Genomic DNA, 8,892 nt, shown 5'->3' with positions numbered 1-8,892 from the left:
TGTTGGCGTTTTATTCTTAAAAACACTTAGACAACAATTCGCTAGACAATTATGTTTAGATTTATTGTTAGATGTATCAGCCGCGTAATTTTAGGCGGTGGATCGCTGTAAACCGGCTTTTTGCCCACGGCAGCAGCGGCTTTGTAAGAATTTTTTCCGGCGGCGTGCCAAAGGGCAGGAGGTCTATTTTTTCTCTTGCACTTTTCAATTCGCATGAATTTTAAGTAGGCGGCTGGCACACGGCATTCACGGCGGCTGACCCAAGTAACCCGAAATTTGACGGCAGACAAGCAAGACCTTTAAAATGGCCATGACAGTTAAAAAATAACTAATACTTTCAAAATGCTTTCTCGTTTTTCGAACACCCTCTGATTTCGGTTATTGAAAGGATAAGATCGGCTCTGAAAATTCGCCCTAACTCTTGCATATCATCAGATTTCAATGCACAAAACTAGATGCAAACCATGATGAAAAGGTGACAAGTTTAACAAGAAGCCCAGAAACCTAAAAAGCCAGATTGTGTATGAATTATCGAAATTATCAAAGATGGTCAGTGAATAATTTCTAAATTTTATTGAATTTTAAAGTATTAAAATTAAAGAGAGCAAAAATATGAAAATTTTGCCAAATAGGAGATAAAGCTAATATTGTGGAAAAATATAAGTAAAAGGCCTGGGCCCGTGAAAATTAGTTACTAACTCAGTTCAGCTCAGGAGGCTTGTTATTGACCAACGTCAAAATTCTGCACACACCAGCAAATCAGTAAATATTTTAATTTTAATTAAGCTGTGGAGGAGCCACCCTTACTCTACACTGTTTCTCACTGTAAACTTCATCCTTGATTGTATATCCATATATCCTAATTTTCCTTTGACTTTTCATGAAATCTTATTAGATAAACCATCATGAAAAGTTAATATAAGTGATATTTTTAAGCATGTGTGGGTATTTCTTATTCCAGTCGCAATATATGTGGTTGTCTCCTCTCAGTCAACCTGGCCAGCAAGGCTGCAATGCAGGTTGTATACAGTCCAGCTGACAGGAGCACCTTCCGGTACGCCTATACTTTGTTACGACTTATCTCTTGTGACGGGCGATGTGTGCACACCCTAGAACCCCTTCAAACATGATAACCTAATGTTTTACTTATAAATCCACCTTTATTTAACTATTTTAATTAAATTTCGTGTAAATATTTTCAATGTAGCCCACCATGAGATAAAAAGATATCAGAGAATCGCCACAGACGCCAATCTCATCTCTTAAATTTGACGATCATTCAACGTGAGTCATCAAATGATGCAAATAGCGAAGATTTTCCTATAGCCAGGCAATCTGTGTGATTTAAAATATAATTGAGGAGAACGAGACCCAGAAAACTCTGGAAAATAAGAAAATGCTATTTGTATTCAAATGACAGAAGCAGCCAAAAGTATCAGACATCAGACATTCGATACAGCATTATAATACTTTTATATTTATATTTAGATATTTTTCGTTGCGGGCACAATTTTATTGATTTTTTTATGTCAGAGATATATTAATAGCAGGTGATTTTTCCTATGAGTTAATCAATAGACGTAATAGGAAAGCCTGCTTTTTGCCTCTCGTAACAACTAAATGCAACGCTCGCGGAGTGACGCACGTTAAAAACTGAAACGTGTCCTTGCCATCATCGGCGCACGAAAAGCATTCAAATGTAGGCTGATTTTGAGACAACAAAAGGCGGTGGCGGCGGCGGGATCAACATCGAATATTCACGAACACAAAGGGAGTGACGAGGGTTCGTCAGGTGCAAAGTTAGTGCGGCTGACCGAAAACGCACGTACGACCGATCAAGCACTTTTTTGACTTCCTAATTCTACGCGGCACGACAAAAATACGTCGCCCACGCCGCAAAACGGATTTTCCACCCATGGGCGCCACGCAAAGGAGCTATTTCGGAATGAAAAAATAAATACGCGGGGTTTTCCCGCTTCCCCGGCGGTGTCTCGGGGTGTCAGAAAGTTTTGCTCAAGAGAGAGAGAGCAGAGCGGATCTCAATTATGACAATCGTTGTAATGTATGTATGTTGTGTTTCGAGGAAACTGACGTCAGAGTGCAAAGTCGGATGCTGTTATAGTTAACCAAGTCTCGCGCAATTGTATATTCCTGGTGAAGCCGTTAGACCAGCACGGCTTTGATCAAACAGATTGCAGAGAAGATCACGCACTGTAAAAGGATAAAAATATCACGAGTTCATCGCAAAGGAGAAAAATGTTGCTATGTGACCTTTCTTGCGGTTGAAGCGCGTTAAATTTTAATTTTGCTTGAAAAAGCACAAACAGTTGCTAGTGTGATTTCTCTTTCAAGAAGCGTCTCATAATAGGAAATTTCCTTTCCTTGTTCCCTCTTAATGATGTGTGTTTATCCTTTGAAGGTTTTCATAACACAGTTTTATCGAGAAACAGGGAAGAAATTACGCGGCAGAAACGGAGCATGATGACCAACCAGTGTTTACTTTCAGAGTAAGCAAACAAGGCAGCGCACAGCAGCGTCGTTTTCAAATATTGACCAAACTTGTGCCCCTAATAGATAATATTACAATTTTTTGTCAACCACGATAAACCTTAGCTTTAGCACACTGGATGGACGTCAGAGGCAACACAAAAGTTTTGAAAGAAAAAAAGTTATAAGAGCATGTGGGTATTAGTCACGCGCCACTTGTCCACAATCAGAGCAGCAGCAATAGTTTGTTACTTGTGACCACGACCAGTGTGCAGCTTGGCTGCTTTTGTTGTCTCGTTAAACAGAATGGCCACTTTTTATTCATTAGAATCGATTAGAACTAATTTGAATTCAACTGCTGCACTTGCCACGAGCATTTTCTGCTAAGGCAAAAATACGGCTTTTTACCTCTGATATTTCAGAATGTTAATATAGTTGAAATTTACAATTACGATGGTGGTTTATTGCCAAAATTAAAATTAAAATTTTTGGTAGCATTAAAAAATTCCTGACTGTGGAATAAAAGAATAAAATAGGAGCTCTTGAAAATTATCACACATTTAAAAAATTCAAATTTTAGCGAGATATGAGTTCTAATGAGAATGAACTGAGTTTAACTGTCTAAACCGGCTATGGAACCGCATAAAACAGGTTGTTTAGTTCCAAAATACAGTCTACTCTGAAGTAAAGTCTAAAATTTAAAGCCCCAGTAAAAGCAAAAAAAATTCCAGATGTTCATTCATTTTAGGCTATATCCGTTTTTAAAGACATAATTATCCCGAACAAAAACATCTTATTTGAGCCCCTTAGTAACCACAATGCACGATGTTAACCTGTTTGGCACGACGAGAGCGCACAGAATGAAACTGCTGGCCCCGTTTGTAAGTGTGGAAAGTTCCAGAAAAGATGTTTTCAAGTTCAATGCCACCGCTTATGTAACAATCTTCCACCAAAATTTTTGTTTAAATGAAAATTTATGTGCATTTCAAAAATCTTTTTTAAGAAATGTAGTTCTTCAAGAGTTATTGAACCGTGGATTCCTCTCTTTTTAATAATAATGTTGTTACATATATATGATTTATTTGTCTGGATATGGCAATGCATGGGGAAAATAGCCCTGCTGAACAATAATAAAGACCAATATGAATTTAATATCTTGTGGCCACAAACCAAAAATGTAAACCTGAAATTGTTCAAAACTTTTTCCATTCAATACCTTCCAGCATAAATAAGGACGTATTAAATGTTGAACAAAACTTCTTTTAATCTCGTGTTTATTTAAATAAAAATGACGGGTATTAAGTGCGTTGGAACTGTTGTTTATTTTCCATTTGAGGGAAGGCTGTCGCATTTGCATATATTTATGCTTCTCGGCGGTGACACGTGTTGGCAATTTCTGGTCGGAGCTGCGCCAAAGCAGGCGACGCGCAGACCCCTTTCGCGGCGGCGACCGCTTATAGAAGAGAAATTTGCGCATCCTTGGTCGGAAAAGGGGCGGCTGGACGTGCTGAAGATGTCACACTCCAAGTGGCCGCGCGCCAAGTGGCCGCATTTATAAATTTGCAAATGTCGACACTTGTAAACGCTGCAGGGTAGCCGCGTGGACTCTTCCGATCGCACGTCAACGAGGGCGTTTTGACGCACGAGCGGCCAAAGACTCGGCGGCTAAAAGTGTCAACTGCCTCTGCTTTTGTTTATGATTGAACCCGCAGCTTTTTCATGAAGCGGTTGCATTGTTTCCATGACGCGTGCTTTGCAAACCGCACGAAACGAGCCGTTTTTAACTCAAGGTGATCACGATTAATCTGAGATTGTAAAGAGATTTTTCTCCGTAAGTCAATCAGCGAGCGCGACCAACTTGTATTTGCTGCGCCACACACAAGGTGCCTGATAGCGTAAAGCTGGGAAATATTAATTTATCGATAAGTACTCTTGTCCATAACCTATTTATATCAGGGACATTCGAAAAATTTCTGACCCTAAATCCAAACTTGTTTCTTGGCTGAAGGCTGTTTTGTTCCTTTTCAACATTTCAATCGATCAATTTAGTAAAATTAACGACATCAGCTAGAAAGGGCTGAACAAATCGCCACTAAAAATCTAAGTAGTGCAATTTTACTTGCTTAATGTGGATTTTTTAGCGTATTTTATCAAATTTTCTTTCAGATTTGTAGAAATTATTAATTGATGCCTTAAATACATTAAATTTATCCATTAAGTACTCCGTCCACAAGCAATTTAAATCACGAGCTGCGAAATTCGAAAAATTTCTGACACCTAACAAAAGTCCAAATTCATTTCTTGGCTGTGGTTTGCGTTGTTCCAATTCAAACTTTTCAACACTCGACCTAAATTTAGTAAAATTCGCGACGTGTAGGCAGGAAAGGGCTACAGAAAACACCATCAGTCGAATTTAAAATAGTTCGAGGGTCCGCGGTGTTATGATTTGATCTTTGTCTTCACCCTGCACGTCATTAGGGCCGAAAAACACTAATGGCTTTGAAACCGAAATTCGCCAGCGGCGGTGGCAAAAAGCCAGACCGTTATTAGCGCGTGTTGCATCATTTTGATAATGCCAAACGAAACCATATACGTTTGACTAGAGAGGCTGAACGCGTATAATTTTGGCTTTTATGTAACTGGGCATTAAGCTGATGAATTGCCGAGTATATACGTCGTAGCTTTGATGGTCAACAACCTAAAATTAGTATGTCAAATTTCGTCAACCTAATTGTAAGGTACATAAGTATGAAGGGGCATAATTTACATTTAAAAGGTGAAAATTTCAATAGTTGATTTGTGTTAAGATAAACAAATTTAAAAATGAAAATCCCTAGAGGACAAATAAATACCGATAACGAGGCTCACTGTTGAAGGAAAAATGTTTTAAAATGATAAGGAAACAACTTAATTTGAATAGTGTTTACCCTAAAAGTAATTCAAAAAGCCTTTAGCATTTCCGGCAGAAAACAGAACGACATGAGTCTCCGAAATTCAGTCAATGAACTTGTATTTTGCTGATTCACACACCAAGGTGCCTGATAGTGTCAAGCTGTGAAATATTAATTTATCGATAAGTCCTTAGTTTAAATTCATGACATCAAGGCTGACATATAAGCTTTTGTTTTTAATATTCGTTTAAAAATTTTACATGATTTTACAGTGTTTTAAAATTTATCTATCCTATATAACCAAATTTTGGTCACTACTACGATGCGCAATTGTGCACTTTTTACTTAGAAATATTAATAAATTAATTTCCTAGATAAAGTTCCATCAAACGATTTTTTAAGTGCGATTTGCGTATTCTGGGCCAACAAAAAAATCTTTACTTATATATCTAATCACCTTTTCGTTTCAGATTCATTCATTTGAAACATAAAATTAATCAAAGCTGAACACAAAATAAACCACTGGATTCACCCATTCCACTTTATAAAATAAAGCAAATAATCATAAAAACCTGCTCTACTTTCATATATCGCGTTCTAGAGGCACTCGACGCTTCTATTTGCGCATGTAGAGAAATCAAAAGAAACGCACAGCTTTGCGGCGAGCTGCGAATGACGTGTCGGTGGTTGTAATTGAATTTGCGTAGGAATTAGCAGCGAGGTGAGTGATTAGTCTCGACGCACGGCACGTCAATTGAGCATGCACCAGGCAAAACAAAACATTCCGCGCGATTTGCATTTGATTATCTCACCGGAACGAAAACACGCTTCCATCCTCAGCGTGTGTGTATGTGTTTAATAATAACACGTTATCTTTGACGCACGCACGCAAGTAAATCAGGCTGCAGGAGCTGCACAAATAGCAAGTGCGCGTTGTCTGTATATGAGCAAATACGCCTCGTTTGCCAGAGTAAATAACGGATTAGGCCGTTTAGTGGCCGCCCGCGAATTGATCTGTTCTGCGAGTGCCGCCGCTCTTTTACTTTCGTCACGTCCCTTCGCATGTGATCTCGCACCTGTCCACCGCCACGGCTCAATTGGCGGGACGAAAAGTTCAGTCACGTTCTAAAAGCCTGCAGTGGTGTGAATTGAAATCGCCTTTGAGCTTAATTATTATTTCCAGCAAATTGAACCTCGTCTGCGCCAAGATCAAAAGTTGGCCAACGTCTTAGTGCTAACGAGAGACTCTTCACTAATGTTAAATGGCGTTTCTAGTGCAACGTGTGAAACAGAGAATAAATTGATTTTGAGGAATCTTGTTTATGAATTCTTTTTAGGGTTGATGAACGCAAGTCATTCGTTTTTTACCTCTAGAAGTCAAAAGGATGGATAAGCGAATTTCAGTTGTAATGAGCGGCTGAATTTTATTCGAAAAGCCCTAAAAACTCATGACAATTAACGCGTAATAAAATTAGATACAAATAATGGCTCTGCTCACACGTGGTTTGTTATCAGGATAGATGACAAAGAGAAACTTGAAGAGTGAGATAAAATGCAGCACGACAGACAACAGCTGCTCAGCCTCATAAATGAATTTTCCTTTCTATATTCTAGATTTTTCGAAGAATAAAACTCTTTGAATCATCTTGAAATAAATTAATTTTAGTGTAAACATTACGAGAACGTGTTTAACATTTTTTTGACAGAACCACTTTCCAAAATATGGAATATTTTTGTGTTCAATGGGTGACATAAATTCAACTGTCGAGGAAGCCAAATTTATCTTTTGTCTCTCAACGTGGATTAATTTTGGTAATTTTGGTAAACAATCACGAGGGAATTCCAATCACTAAACAATAGATAATTGAAAAAAGCAAAGTATTCTTTTCCTCAAATCCAATCAGAATACAAAGCGAGTTTATTCCCCTCGAGAGGTGAAAAAAACAATAAGCACGCGGCAGCCTCGAAGCCAGCAGAGAGACAATTCGTCATTTGCTCATAAAACAGCGGGTGTTCGCGAGATATGCTACCTGCCAACAGGTTGAAAAACTAATTTAGCGCCGGGATTGATCGGCGATAAACGGAAATTGACAAACGTGCCGCGTTCGCGAGCACTGCAATTCGCGCAAAAGAGTGAGTCAGCCTCGCGGCCTTCCACGCGAACGGCGCGCGGCAGGGAAAAAAATGCTTATCGCCGCGTGCATTTATTGCATTTCAACATTGCGGCAAAAGAAACAGCGGGCGGCCAGTTTTTTGATAATCACCCGCCGCGCGAAATATGCAATGGTTTACAAAAACTGGCCGTCGTTCAAAATCGGCCAAGCGATGACGCAAACTCCGCCGCAGTATACACTTGATTTACTGCTATTTTCGCCGGAATTTTATCGTGGGCTAGAATCAGGAAGACAGGAATGACCACCCGCGCCGAGCAAACCCCATTCCGCCCACCACTCGAGATAAATTGCCAAGCAGACTGTAAATTTGCCCACTCAACCGCAGAGCTGAATTCGTGGAAAGATATTTTCAATGTTTTGGATAATTCAAACCACAGGTAGAATTTGGAATAAATATTATTGAGCGTTTGATTATAGTGACCAGAAATCTGAAAAACATTAAAACTAATGGACAAATTGTTAAAATAGGTTTTTGTCTGAAAACGTATCTTAGGAAGAATGTGAGCATTTTTAATTTATATAAATATAAAGTAAATGGAACCTGCAATTTGGCGTTTGCTCCGTTTATTTATTTGTTCTAAATTCTATCAAGTCGACATGAAAAATGAACAAACGCAGAACATTTTGCCGAGCATAATTTCTAGTCAAACCAGCTTTATTTCTGGAGATCCTCTGCTTCACGCGAGGTTAAGTACACATACACAAAATCCGGGCGAGTGCAATTTTTCTGCCTGCTGGCGGTGCGTCATTTTCGAGGATAAATTACAGTAAAAATTGAAACTAGCATATAGCGTATTCTAAAGGTCTCTGACGTCAAGACTGTGTGAATCAACGGAAAGCACACACGTATACGAGACTTTTCTCCGCGCTACAGATTTCATGCATCATGCCATGCTACTTTTTAAATCCGCAAGCTATTTCCGTGACTCATACACCACCTGAGAAATTGGATTGAGCCGAGAAAATTGGCGAAGGTCAAGTGAGTGCGATTAACGCATCTGTCGGCGTGCATTAAGCCAGGGTTGACAAGTTGGCCGCTGAATTAATGCCACTCGGCGGACGGCGACATACAAAGAAAGAATCGGTTTCGAGCCCCGACAGGAATAATTACAAGCGGCGGCTTTGCGTCACTGCCTCTCGGTATTTATTGTAAAAATAACAACAGTAGGCTCAGTTGACAAGTGTCTCGATCGAGACGGTTTTAATTGCGGGTAATTAGTTTTCTTCCTGCAATTCAAGTCGACGGCGAGAGTCGCGCAAGGTTCTTTCGAAGGGCTGAAAATTGTATCATCGAGAAAAGCCTTTGAAGAAATCCGCCATATGAGTGCTTTTTTATTTCA

This window comes from Cloeon dipterum, chromosome X (genome assembly GCF_949628265.1).
Source record: "Cloeon dipterum chromosome X, ieCloDipt1.1, whole genome shotgun sequence".
Lineage (NCBI taxonomy): Eukaryota > Metazoa > Arthropoda > Insecta > Ephemeroptera > Baetidae > Cloeon > Cloeon dipterum.
Note: the sequence above shows the minus strand (reverse complement) of the source record.